This window comes from Acyrthosiphon pisum, chromosome A1 (assembly GCF_005508785.2).
Source record: "Acyrthosiphon pisum isolate AL4f chromosome A1, pea_aphid_22Mar2018_4r6ur, whole genome shotgun sequence".
NCBI classification, from domain to species: Eukaryota; Metazoa; Arthropoda; class Insecta; order Hemiptera; family Aphididae; genus Acyrthosiphon; species Acyrthosiphon pisum.
In genome coordinates this window covers 143,477,916-143,493,219 of record NC_042494.1, presented here as the reverse complement: position 1 = coordinate 143,493,219, position 15,304 = coordinate 143,477,916, and the positions used below count along the sequence as shown (strand labels likewise).

The 15,304-nt window shown below is 33.0% G+C and overlaps 1 protein-coding gene across 10 annotated transcripts in view; it reads left to right on the top strand.

Annotated features, from left to right (window-relative positions):
• LOC100167267 (homeotic protein antennapedia) overlaps positions 1-15,304 on the top strand; it is a 217,155-nt gene that overhangs the window by 154,192 nt on the left and 47,659 nt on the right. For 3 of the 10 annotated variants that reach the window (XM_029488491.1, XM_029488497.1, XM_029488498.1), the window contains one exon: positions 432-512. The exons of 6 other annotated variants lie outside the window; for them this stretch is intronic. The gene's annotated coding sequence lies outside the window, so the exon portion shown is untranslated. Of the gene's footprint in view, positions 1-431; positions 513-12,643; positions 13,807-15,304 lie in introns of those variants that run through there. One more of the 10 variants, XM_029488499.1, reaches the window with a different exon arrangement.

The following is a 15,304-nucleotide window of genomic DNA, read 5'->3' as shown; positions in this document are numbered from 1 at the left end:
AGATACCCTTAAGGTGTATTGACACATTTTGTTTTATTTTTAATTCCAAATTGACGGCGAGAGGGCTCCGGTGCCTTTGCGGGGGTTGCGTATTATATTATATTGTGGCCGTCCATCACGCTGGCTTGTCTGTTCCTAATGAATTTTTACGCCGCCGCGGTAACCACTTCCGGGGACTTCGCATCCCTCGGGGCGCCTTTAAAAGCCCACCAACCTAAACACTTATTCTTATCTCCCTCATCCGCTGTGTATATATACGAAGAATACTTTACTACCGTCCACCTTTTATATATTAAAAAATATTATATACTTGTTATAACTCTTGTTACTATTATACACTGAACATTTTTTAATTGTATTTATAATAATAATATATTGTGTAATATTATGTAATATTATATATAATTAATTTTGATTTTTTGTTATTTCAGGTAAGAAACGTTAATTCAATACATGCGCATAGGTATTATTAAACACTTAACGAACATATATACGCAGAAAATTGTGGAACGGTGAGTAATATAGCAGTACCTATATAGTATACATTATACATATCGATATTTAAAATTACACGTATTACCTGTAGTAAATTAAGACTGAATATCACGGACATTAAACTTAAAGTATCATACTTAAATGATTATGTTAATTATCGAACTGTTCTTGGTTTTAATACAACATTTTTTGTTGATTCTTGTAAAACTTGTATAGTTTTTAACTTATTTAGATAAAAAAATATATATATTGTATACCTATAGTATGAGAACTTATGTAATAATTTAAAAAAGATGGTCGGTGTAAATAAAGCACATTATTATAGTATCATTCAATGCATACAACCATATGTATTTTATTTACATTTTTAAAATCGAAACCGTATTAAAAGTGCTTGTTAAGTTTCAATAGTTAAATTATTTTTTATTTATAAATTTTTCCAATTCTGAAAAGAATTTATTTTCCAATGCTTTTAAACATTTAGGTTTTTTTTTTATTATATTTTTACAAATTTTTTTTTATTAATTCTTGCATAGTATAAGTTAATGAATGGTATAGCGTATAGGTATAGGTAGTAATAATACCTATACCTAATTAGAATAATTTCTAATAAATTAGTATTCCTTGTAATCGATAGGTAATATTTATTCTACAAAAGTTATACCTAATGCTACCTAGGTAATTTGTTTTGATTTGTGTCGAAAAATAATATATTTTATATAATGACAGTAAATGATTAAGTATTATAGGTATAGATATAAAATATAGGAGTATAGCCGTATATAATTTTTTATATTAAGAATTAGGTATTTCCTATTTTTTTCTCGGTTGGTTAATATAGGTATTATATTTTGTTAGGTATATCCTATAAATGGTGTCTTTATATTTTAACATTATATAGGAAAAAGGTAAAATATGGTGGCTTACCCTGTATTAAATCACGCAAATACGCGTGCAATAATTTTTGACTACAGTTTCTGAGCTATTTAAAAATTATTATTTTTCAATCATTTCTACAATAATTATATTTGAATATGCAGTTGGTACCTTCCTATTAACATTAAAAATAATAATTAATACTTTTAATTTATATATCTTACAGAGCTCTGATAATATTATGTTGTTTGCAGTCTTAAATTAAATATTAATAAAAATTGCAATTAGCCTGCAGTATAACGGTGTTTCTTTTTTTAATTTGTTTGTTTTAGTCGTCCATCTAAATTGTAAATGTAAATATAGACAATATAAAATTGTCTTATAATTAAATATACGTATGTCCAATGATTTATTTTTAATATATATTTTATATAAACTATAGTTAGTACAGGTACCTGATATAAGTACACAAATAGTGATTTAAGTCTGAATATAACGTGTAAAGTCGTATTAAACATGTAGACAAAATAGTTTTGTATAACTTATATGAATAAATACTTTATTTTGTAGATGTCGGTATAGGCATTTACTTTTTAGAGGTTCTATAATAAACATGTCATAATTTATAAGGTATACGTCAGGCTTCTTATTGAAAAAAAAATATTTTTTAAATCATTAATAGAAATTAGTACCTATAATAATAATTAATAAATAATAAGGCTTTATTACTTGAAGCTGTTTTTCTAATATGTTAAAGTATATTTGTGTCTTGTTTATACGTAGGAATCCTACTTTTATCCTACTATACCTATACTCTATAGGTATATATTGTAGGTAAATATAGACATTAAAATAATATAATGTAGGTGGGTGCGGTACTGCGGTAGGAAGTCTATATATATAACACGATGAAAATAACAATAATAATAATAACAACAATGCACGTAATTATGCACGTAAATGTATAACTTTCTTAGTAATTTCTACAACTATGCTTAACATATATAATATATGTACCTACATATTTTATTCATATGTATATATCTATATGCGACAGACCTGTTGCACGAGTAACACTGCTTTGCTTTTGCGATTTTGCTTATATTTTAATCTTATATACATAGCAATCAAAAACCGTCATGTCGTCAAATAATAAAACAGTAGGTAGGTACTGTACGTATTTTTTATTTGTCAACGGGATGGTGCATTTTTAGAAAAAAAAACGTTTGTAGTCTACTAGTTTAAAGATTTTAACGATTTCTCGAGATAATCACGCGTAGATGATTTCTTCTTTTACCTCGCAGGAGGCATATAGGTGTAAGTATAGAGGGTATTATGTATAACCCAAATGAATTTTTTATTTTAAATGAATGAGCAAGTTTGTAATAAGCATTAATCACTATCTTAATTCATACATAGGTATATATACCTATCAAAAATGGTGCTTGTTCTTTTCATTATTTTACGAACAATTACCTACTTATAAATTATACAACTTGGAAGTCACAAATAATTAATTTTTTTAGTTTTATTAATTATAAGTTTTTGTTAAAAAAATAAAAAAAACTGTTTTGATTGGTGATGGAATTACACAAAGACTGACTTTAAAAAAGTTTCAGCGCATAAAAAGAGCAGGTTTTGGAAAACTTTTTTAAAAACACGTTGAAGCGTTAAATTGGATTTACGTACATAGTTTATACCTAACTATTATAATTATTGTGTTCATATTGAACATTTATATCGATTACGATCGTTAAAAATAATTTATTGGTCTTCACATTTCTATATCTCTACATTTGAAAATTAATATCTATTTAATTTAATTGTAAAAAAAAATTTGCTTGTAATATTGTGTGGCTTAGGTAGGTAGGTACCTCATAATTTTACCGATTATATTAATAATTAACAATCCTTATAGCAATATTTTAGTAAAGAGTATACAGAGCGCGCACATTTGAACTGTGGCTCCTTACAGGTCCGTGTATGCCTACACACGATCGAGAACTTCGTCGGGGAATTTAAGTATACGCAGTTAATAAAATGTGTTGTCGAAGAAAGTGCAAAGCAAGTTACTAGAGATGCAAGGTTCACCTAACTACCCATATACATATAATATACCTATTACCTACCAAACTGTATAATATTATTATTATCGCCGTCGTCGTCGTGTAACATATTATTATTACTATTTCCAACGTGGTTGCGCGAACGAAGCATGGGAGCGAATAAAAAGAGCGAGAGAGACGGCGCGCGTACATCATATACACACGCACTCACAGGGTTGCCATCGCCGGTCGGCCGGTCCTCCCCGCCACCCAGGCCGCCCGCCGACGGACCCTTTTGCGCGCCGACAAGACAGAAGATCGATGGCGTCCCGGTCGGCCACCACCGCCGCGCACGCCGCTTCTCCACCTCGAACGCCGCGTATACGCGTATATACATCGCCGTGTCGCGCATATCATCCCCACCGCCGCCGCCGTTGGGGCCAAAACGCACGAGCCATTTCGCACTCCATATTTCATATCGTGCGGTACACACGCCCGGAGAGACGTGCGCGCGCAGCCCGGTGGAACAAAAAATATCGTAAAATCATCCGCGACGATCTATATTGTTATTATTATAATAATTGTTGTTATTATATTATATTGTTCTGTACTCTATCGCGCCGAACGGTACCAACGCGACTTTTTAACCGCGACAGTAACGTAAACATAAAACGTTACCTATACACTATGAAGACGGGAGTTACAATATTTATATATGTGCGCGAGATTCCGTATAATACAGCAGGACTTACGATGATATAATATGATAATATGAGGTACAGCCGTATATGAAGGAGGTGTGTAAATGATGCTCGCGTGTCGTTTTCATGAATGGAATAATATAATATATACCTACAACGAGGACGGGTTTTTTGTCGTCGTGACTCTGCAGCGCGTGTTGCCCTCCGCGCGCGGAAATGTTTTCACAAAATTTATTGCGATAGCGCGAGGAACGAGTTAGGGGTCGAACCGCGTATAATATATAGAACGCTAAAAGAACGACGACGACGACGACAACGAAACAATATAACGCGTGTGTAAGTACGTGGTATATATACGAATGGGAGTCAAGGTCGTCCGGAACGGCCTCGTAAAATAGGTTTTTACGAGCCACCGCTGCCGCCTCGCCCCGGCGGAGGTTATAACCGCGTCGACGATGGTGTGCACAAGATTTATATAGGCGAGACGGCCGCGGCGGCGTGCGTTTGCGCGCCGTTACCGATGACGCCGCCACCGCCGCCATGCCACCGCCGTTATCGTCTCACCGCGTCCCACGGTGGGCTTATAAAAATACGATTATCGCATAATATAATATTATATTATGATGTACGTTTGGTTGTTGTTGTTGTTGTTGTTTTCAAGCGAAGAAATAACGACCGCGTGCCAGTTTTCCAAAAACCGAATCACCCTCTCGCCCGCGGCAACCTCAGACACAGCTCGGCTCCCGGCACGGCCCACCCGACGGCAGTTTCGCGCACGTTATAAAATATAATATTATAAAACCATACGACTGCGATGTGGGTGCTCGTGTCCTACGTGTGCGTGTGCATCACGTTTTATACCGATGAAACATATAATAATAATAAAGTCATTTTCGTATTTTATGGAGCATAGGAAAAACGCATCGCGCGGGACTTTCCCGGAAAAATAATATTCTCGTTTATATACCAAAATCATATTATAAATTATAATACCCATATATTTTATTTTATAATACGGTGCCTATGCCGTTTCCGACACGCGCGTTTTATATATCATCGCAAATAGATTAGATATTTGCAGGGGTATAATATATCTACAAATAGTATACCTTTATACTAAAAATAATAATAACAATCCTCATGATAACCGCCAACGTTCCTGCACACGCAATGCGTGCGTAATTTATCCCATGTGCGTGTGTGTATGTGTGGTATATTATGTCTTTATTAGTACAGTAGGTACCTATCTATTATTATAGGTGTGTCAGTGTGAGTATAAGTAATTTAAATATATTTATACGTAATATTTATACTGGTAGCTTCCTATGTAGGAATTGTGTGTTATTGTCACGGTGTATATAGTAATAATAATTTTACTTTTACATAATATTATACACGTACCTATAATACAGACCGTTCGCACCAAGTCATTTTTATATAGTTTCATTATAATATACTGTAGTTCTGCGTCATATAGTATAATATAATTATTGTTTGATTACTGTTAGGCTATGAATATACGCATTTGTATGTTTTTAAATTTGGCAAAATATTTTATACGGTAAAAAAAACGGATGGGGCTTAAAAAGATTTCAAATTTGCCCAAAAATGTAATGTTTGCAATTTATTTAAAAGATAATTTAATTATTTTAATGAATACAATATTTTGTAATAATTATATGGTTTAAGAAATAAAATAAATTTGATTGAACGTATATGCAAAATACAACATCTACAATTTCACTCAGTATTGGCTATTACGAGTATAGGCACCTATAATATATACTATAATAAATATTATATATTTTATAGGTACCTGCCTACATAGGTTCTTAACTTAAAATAATCAGCATTAATAAATTGCTTTATGTTTTTTTTTAAATTTCTATACCAACCCATATGTTACAATTTTAATCGTTTACCTATTGTTATTATATTATAATACACTAATACTGGTATACACTTTTTAAATTGAATAGAATTTTGGTATCTAAATTAAATTATCAAGACATAACTAATATATTATACAGTATACTTTAATTACTTAATTTACCTAAATCATTATAAGTTGTTATCAATATTGCCACATATTTTATCCTTTAAATAATTCTAAAACTCAGGAGTGTGCAAAATGTATAGGTTAAGCTAAATGTCATACTTTTAAATAAATTATATATTTACAAATACAATATAATATTATATAAATTATACAGAGCCTTAAAGTTAAAAAGACAATCTTATTGCTGCTCTTAGTCATTTTGAAATATCAAGTTTATTAATGTAAAAGTAATTAATATTTTTCTGAATACCTAACTATACACATTTTAATTTGTTATAATATAGGTATACCTACAGTATGGGTACTATATTACTTAAAGCACCTAAATACATTACATTAATTATCATATAAAATTAAATTTCCTTCAATGGCTATATTTTATTTCTATTTGTGTTTGTCATATAATATTATAAAACGTTGTATATTATGTTTTCATTTACTCCTTTTATTTATATGAATTAATAATCATTAGTGCGCGTTGAATACTTGTAACCAAACCTGTATTTTATTTTTATTACAAAAACTAATGTTTATAAGATATTACACTTAGGTTTAAATTAATGGTATTGTAAGTACAGACAGCTATTAGGTGTTTAGCTAAATACATATATCTCAATGACTATACAATATCATCTGTAGGTATTTATAATTTCCACTAATAAATACTAAAAAAATTAACTTATTGTAAACGTCATAATATAGTGCTTATACCTATAGTAATATTTATCTGCTATATATTACAGAAAAAATGTTTCTGTCTACACATGCCTGCATTATATTATGTTGATTTGAAAAAAATAAAAGCATCACTAAATCATAAATGAAAATAACTTGTACCTACCTACCAATCCCAGTTGTGAATTTAATGCACTCAAACGGCCTCGACTTGTTGCTCGCGGTAATTGCTTTTTTAATGTTTGTTTTGATTCGATTCTGTAACTTTTACTGACCCAAATTGTGAGAATAAACAAAACAAAAAATGATTTATTTATACTGCCGCTGTAGCATTTAAACTCGTGTTATTTCATTGCGGGACGATTCGTGTAGGTATGTACCTATGTAGATATATCATTTAATATACACACGCTATAACCGGCAATATTGCGATTTAAGCGCGCATAAAACACAGATAGTGAATACTCACACCAACTTAATATAATTTATAATTTTCTATGTTTAAATATATTAAAGTTAGATCATGAATAATATATATACGGCGTGTCGGTATATATACTACAGAGCTGCGACGCTGCGTATGGATTTCTTGTCAGGAATCTTCGGCAAAATAATAAAATATATAATATACAAATGTGCTCGTGTAAATAAACAAATATACTATTAGTGTGTATATGAAATATATGCCATTTAATATTGGGTTTCTTCCGGTTTTTATTTTCTCAAATATTATATTACACAAGTGCAACTGCAGCGACGACGACATGCAACGCGATGGGTGTCAGCGTCCTATCCGATCGCGCGGGCGTCATAATAATATATATATTTTTATTGCGCCGCCTTGTCGGCTGCACCGTAACACCTTAAATTCAGATTTTTTTCATCTCTCTCATTCCCGTCCCGTATTATATACCATTTCGGCGACGGCGGCCTCTCAGGCGCGGCGTTGCCTCCGGTGTCGACGGAACCGTTTCTGGCGCGCGCGTATGATACGGAAACTCTTTTAATAAATTCGGACCGAGTGAACCGCTGCGGAGTAAAAACGGAAAGAAAAAAGAAAAGGCAAAGTAGGAAAAAAATGCCTTACCGCCTCCCCGCCGGCAAAGGCTTTAAGTATATATAATATATTATTATATATTATATATGTGTGTGTGCCGCAGAAATATATATGTATATATAATATATATTTATATACCTATGTATATATCGTCGTCGACGTCGTGTAATATATAGGCGAAACTCATAAATACGTCTGGAACAGAGAGATGAGTCGGTCGTGGGCGGTCGGGCAGGCTGGCGGGCTGGCGGGCTCGGTGAAAGTTAGTCTGCCGTAACGGAAAATGTTTCCGGCGTACAGTCCTGCGCGCGTATACCTACGTATATATATTATTATTATATAGTGCAGCCAGCCCCTGCAGGGCCCGGTCCCGCGACGTATCCGCCACGAGCGCGAATAAAGAAGAACAATGGAGCTTATATATATTGCTGTGTGTGTATATATTTGTGTGCCCCGACGATAAAACAGAAAATCCGAATTTCGACCCCCCGCTAGGAGGTGTTCGATATGATTCTGCCGACGGCGCAGTGAATGCGGGCGAGGGGATACATTTTTCTCTTTTCTCTGTCCCTATTTCACCCTGCTTTCACCCCCACCCGCTCTCTCACACGCACACGCACACACATCAAATATCTCTCTCGTTTTATTTTAACTCGCGAATGCCGATCGATTCGACTGCATACCCATCACACACCTATATTATACATTCATATTATTTATGTATATAAAAAATATTATATACTCGGCTGTTGCGAAAACCGCACTCACGCACGTACACACCATGTACCGTGCTTCAGGGTGTAGTTATATAATATTATACTGGGTGTATCGCACGTAGAGATTATATACTTTTATATTTAAATCGCGTTTCAATGTATGTCACATTTTCGTGATACACACTGTATAATATATTATAGTTTATGCTGTATATACACGATATATTATAATCTATATATTTTTCTAAATTGTGGTGGGGTGGTGAGGGAGGTCTAAAAATCCTGACGGCTCGTTTCCTTTAACGACATGTGACACGCTGCCGCCGTCGCATGTGGACCGACTTTCTCCTATATAATATGTATATTATTATGAACGACCCGCAGGGATGGAATTTCGGACGAATATTTCGTAACACGGCCGCCATTTCGCCATATTTCTACTAAACACGTTTTATTTTCATTTCTCCCCTCCCCGCGCGGCGACGCATTTGTCTGTTGTTATATTATAAACTCGGGATTTTCAAATTTCCCTTCACCAAAATTGCCTATTTGTTACAACATGTCTGTATATTATGCATATAATAGGTGTGTAATAAGAATATACAAATAATATTTAAAGCAACATGCGTTCGTCGTGTGCATGTATAATATATATATATATGTGTACATTTATATGACGCCGACGGCAATGTATCATTTTTACATTAATTTTGTCGCGCAAACTATTTCCCAGCGTAATTTAATTAAATCCACTGCAATTAGACTGCACGACAGTTTGTTGTGTATGTGCTAACGATATAAAGTCGAATTATAAACAAAAACTATAAGGCTAGCACTGCTGTAGACGTACTAACTAATATAATATGTTTAATTACACTATAGAGAATGACTAATTATTCGTCGAATTAAAAAAACGTCGTGTTGGAATGACAAGGAAAACTGCGGTGGCGGGGGTGGTGATGGTAGTGGTGAGAGAACAATCGAGAAAAATAAACTTTGCCCGTTAATAATACGAGAGTACTTGAAAAACATTTGTCGACGAGTCTCTCACAAACTACGTATTATTATTATTATTATTATACAAGCGTATATATTATGTGCTCGTAAAATTATAGCGTATAGCTGCAGCTCGGCTGTCCCGTCCTGCTGCAGTGGACGCGAACAAAACAAAGCCGTAAAGACAATATCGGTTCGTCCGTCCAACCTGCGTATTGTTTCCGACAAAAATTGGTCGCGTATTTTGTCGGACTAGCTGCTGCTGCAACAGTCGTCTAAACATAATATTATCATTATTATAGCCATATTATAATATAATGAGCTTATTTGTGGCAGACCGACAGCGGCACACGCCAGTTGTCGCCCACACAAGCACACGTGACACACACATACACACACACACGCGAGTTTGACGATATATAAAAGCTTATTTTACCGACCTAATAAACCGAAAAAAAAGGAAACAATGAAAATAATGCACAGACACCACCCCACCCTCCATGCCCAAACACACTTAACTGAAGCCGGTGTTGTATTATGGTACCCCGTGCGCGCGTATGCAAATTTGTTGACATTATTGTTTCTCTGTTGTACACTATATAGGTACGTATAATATCTCGCTATAATGTTATTATCATGTGTACCAGGTGAATCAATGTGTTGCCGGCGGTGAGTGTGTGTATATATTAGGTATATAATGTAAGTAGATATACCTATACACATACGAGGACTAGGTTTTACGTTGACAAAACATTTATATATAGCTGGTAGGTATATATATATTATATAATAATATGCACCACGCGCCCACGGGCCGTATAAACGCGTACGATATCGATCTGACATTACGTTTAATAATGCGTGTTGTTGTTTTATCAGATGATGGTAATTAAACACGGGATATAACTGAAAAAAATAATGTCGGGCCCGTAAATACAAATATTAATAGTGTGTGCAGTGCGTGTGTTCAATGCGAAAAAAAACGATCGGGCTTGTTTGCTGTGGAGGAATGTATATATGTGTAGGTATATATTATTATGTGTTATTATGTGTGATAACGTTCATGCGACTGCGAGTTGACGAAACAAAAAAAGTATAATTAATAAAGTGCCTATTTTTTTCTTTTCTCTCTCCCACACGCCAATTAGTTGATAAATGGAAGCGGCGATGTACGATATTTATTATATAGGAATAGTGTACCTAATAATATTATAATCATAATATACATGTTATACCTACTTGTTTAGTGTCCTTTATTTGGAACGTGATGAAATAAAATATTATACCTATAATATTATATAATTAAAATGTACAGTGATTTTATTAACGTAATAGACAACAGTTATTTCGAAAACTAATACTATTTTTGAATTATTATTTTTTAGTTTGTCATTAAAAAAACATTTTCGATTATAATTTTAATTTTTTGGTGATACATCTTCATAATCATCTTTAACTTTTTGGAATGACAGCGTACATTTTTAATTTTGTATTCCAGCTTAGAGAAAAATATTTAATTACATATACATTTTTATTTAATAAATAATTATCCGATCATTAGAAATTTGATTTCCATACCTAAATACAATTACTCAGAAAAATATGCTGCTTTGGACTATGGAATTAAAAAACATATATTATTATTAAAAAATGAACACTTAAAAATAAATGAGAATGATACAAAATAGCAAAAAGTATAACTTTTGTTTAAAATGTTATTTAACAGATATAATATTTTATGCTCTTCTATCATTGGTTTCCATATTATTGTTTTTGTGTAAATCAGCGTGTAGGGAAAAATACTATTTCTGTACAGTAATTATAAGCTCAACTCAATGATATTGCATAGATTATATAAATCTAAAAAAAATTATATTTTATATAAGAAATGAGCTGTTAACATTCTAAAATTTCAAATCCAACTCAATAATCAATTTATATGTTTGTTATAAAAATATTTCTATGATATTTTAAGTGAGTATGGTTAGAGATGACCAGGGCTCGGAAGTTGTAGCACTAAAAATGTTACTTTTTAGCTCTTAAATATGCACTTAAAAACTCCAAAATATGCACTATAAATAGCACAAAAAATCAAAAAATATGCATTTAAATTGAAAAAATTAAATTAATTTTAAAAAGTTAAATGTAATTATACAATTTTATAAAAATTGTTGGGCTCATAGACATCAGGGACTGTCTGGACTAGTTGAATTATAAACTGTTAACAAAATATATATTAAATTACTTAAATATGTTTGTAAAAGTGTACTTATAAGATCTATTTATTTCCTATTTCCTAACCAAATTAATCATTATTTTCAACATAATGTGATAATTTCGTATATTTTGTATAATATGTGGGTATATATTATGTATATTAAGAAATATTATGACTAAAAATAGCACTATAAACCCTAAATTAGCAAAATAGCAATAAAAACCATAAATATGCAAAAAATAGCAAAATAAAATTTCGTGTATGACATCAGAGAAGTATGATACATATTTGTATCTTAATTTGGATGTTCTAGGACGAACCAAGAAAAATATGCATTTGCTACAACTTCCGAGCCCTGGAGATGACATACTTAAGAATATATAATTTTGGTTTGGTACAAAATGTGTTTTGTAATTATAAGGTACATCATACATATTTTTACAAGTATTTGTGTATTACATTTGGTTACTTAATTATTATTATTTGTGCTATCACTATCAAAATTATAACGTATTCAGATAGTTAATAATTAATTTTTTTTTAAAATCGAAGGTAATATAAATTATCTAAACTATAAGTTATATAAATATAACATTATCCCAAAAATCTCAGTTTATTTGAAAACCAAGAAAACTTTTTCTCTCTTTCCATTCTAAATTAACAGACTATCTACGCTCAAATAACAAAGATGAAACTTGTATATTTTTAACGGATTTCCGAAACGAGTTTTACTTCAATACATATAAAAGTTATAAAAATACCTTTTTAAGGTCATCTATTTCATGTTTGTGACATTAGCACTAAACAATATAGGTATAATAAATTATTTAATTATATACTACTTATGTACTGCATACGCTGGAAAAGCCACCGTGCGTGCTAACGACTGCGTAGACTAGGACATGAACTTATGTAATAATATAGTAAGCATAATTTTCGTCTTTCGGTAGAAAAAAAATGAATATAGTTTTGTCTCTGCTGCAGCAGTGGCATCTCTCGTATACCCGCCATCTTGTCGATTGTATATAGTCGGTTAATTTCTCACGTATCCCGGGGCTCCCTTATACACATATATATGTATACTGTATACATGTACTGTATATTCCTGCGTGCACAGCACACGCGTTAGATTTCGTTTTGACATTGACTAAGCTGAAAAATGAAGCACACACATATATTTTCGAGATGCTTCACCCCACGGGGTGCAAATGCTATATATATACAATATATATAAAGGTATATAGACACGCGGCCAAAAGTATTTAGACGTTACGATACCAGAACACACCGTCGGGGCAAAAATGTCCAAAAAACAAAGAAAGAAAAACGTAAAAAAAAATGCACGTCTCCCGGGTTAGACTCGTTGCGCACCAGCTATCCACGTCCCCTCTCTAGGGCTCGGGCGGCGATGATGAATGAACCCAATAACAATAATAATCTTCGAATATATTAGGCATGCACAATACCTGGTTTATACCTCTGTTTATATACCGGCTATATATATATTATATACCTACGTGAGTCCGCGTATACCCTGCGGCGGCCGGTTCATTGTGTCGTCGTCAAGGCCCGACCCCTGTGCGTGGGTGGACGCGACACCTGGCAGACGCGGCCTGAAGACGTCGTTGCGCGGTCTATCCTCCTCTTTTCGTCTTAGTCGCCGTCGTCGTCGTTGGTATTCTTCTCCTTTTCGTCCGGTCTCCCGTTCATTCTTCTCCGCCGTTCAATAGCCATGAAATGAACATTGATTGGCAGGTCCCGTGTGAGGGGGCGCGGGGCGGTGTGTCCGCGGTTGTCGTCGTCTTCGGCTGTCGCCTTCACCGCGTCATAACACCGGTGATCGTCGTTCGCGGTGCTGGTAGTATTATGTCTCCGCGGAATTTCCTGTCGTCGTCGTCCGCGTGTCGTCTGTCTGCCGTCGTCGTCGCTGCCGCCGACGCAGGAGTCGTCGTTCGTTTACGTCGTGTGGTAAGTCGCACATCATTTTCCGTATATTAAAGATACCTTTAAGTAGATATATACGCGAGTGAGTAAATAATGGTAATATTTTCAAACAATTTGACGGGGGTACCTCATCACTGATCATGATTGCCTACACAAGACAGAAGTTATTTCCAACATTTTTGATATTGGGTAGAAATAAACACCGCTAGCAGCTAACTGTAAATTAAGCGCCGTGGAAATTTTTATTTTAACGTTTTTATGCTAATAATGGATTAAAACTAAATCGTTGTGTACCTGCCTAATTTAATTGTAACTTCCAGCTATATAATATTCAACACATTGCAATAACATGTTATAATTAATCCGATTTTTAAAAATTGCAAGCAGTTGTTAATATTTTTATAACAAACTAATAAAGGTAGGTACTACACCTACACGTGAAATGTATAGGAATGTCCGAATGCATCAAATGCGGTCTAGGTACCGATAACTTATTAATTATTAATATTATTATTTTCCGATAAATAATAAATATTCCTACAATATAATCGTTATTATAGATAATTACTGTACAACAAAAGAGTGTTTCTAGGAAAGCATTTATATTATATTGTTTATTTCAATAAAGACAAACGCTAACTTTGTAAAACGCACAAATAAAAACAAGATCAGTTATTCGTGAACATTGTAGAATTTTAAACATTTGTTGTCGTCTGTATAGTTTATGGTACGATGCCATAATCCCATTATTGCCACTGGCAGTGGATAGAACGCATACGCATCACTTATAACACATAATATAACAGTTTATATTCACTTGATGTAGATTTCATACGACATTATGATATATAATATATATGCTTCTCGCGTTTAACAGAAGTAAACAATTTGTTTTAGAATATAACAATAAGTGAACTTCTTTTTAACCGGACGAATATTATATATTATCATAATTAATTTACTTAAAAAATACATTAAAACATTATTGATTAAAAGACAAGATGAAAACTCTTTAATCAGAAAATATTAATTAATGTCAATAAATGACTATGCAATCATAACTTTTAAAAATCAGTCAATTAGTATTATGATATTATGCAGGCTACATAATTTTTCGATTTAAAATAGATTTGTGTAAATAAGTTGTCCGGTGAATAATTTAAATTGGTTTAGGGTATATGTGTGCAAGCGTTTTTAAATGTGAACAAGCGTGTGTAGATTTCGAAAATATACGAGATATAGCAATATGTTTATAGGTGACTAGCATGCGGTTTATCTTTGCGCAATTGGAAATCGTGTGTGTTTAATAATAATAATAACGATAATGCGCCCTGTTAAACGAGTCGTATAAAAGCACGTCCGGTCCGATCGAATATGACTGCTGTTGCAGTGGTGTGTGTGCGCGTATTCGAATAAGGAAGTGTCCCGTTCATAAATAATTAATCGAATTAACGTGCCACACGAACGTGTTATGTTATATATATATATATGTATGTATATATATATATAATATAAAGCGTAT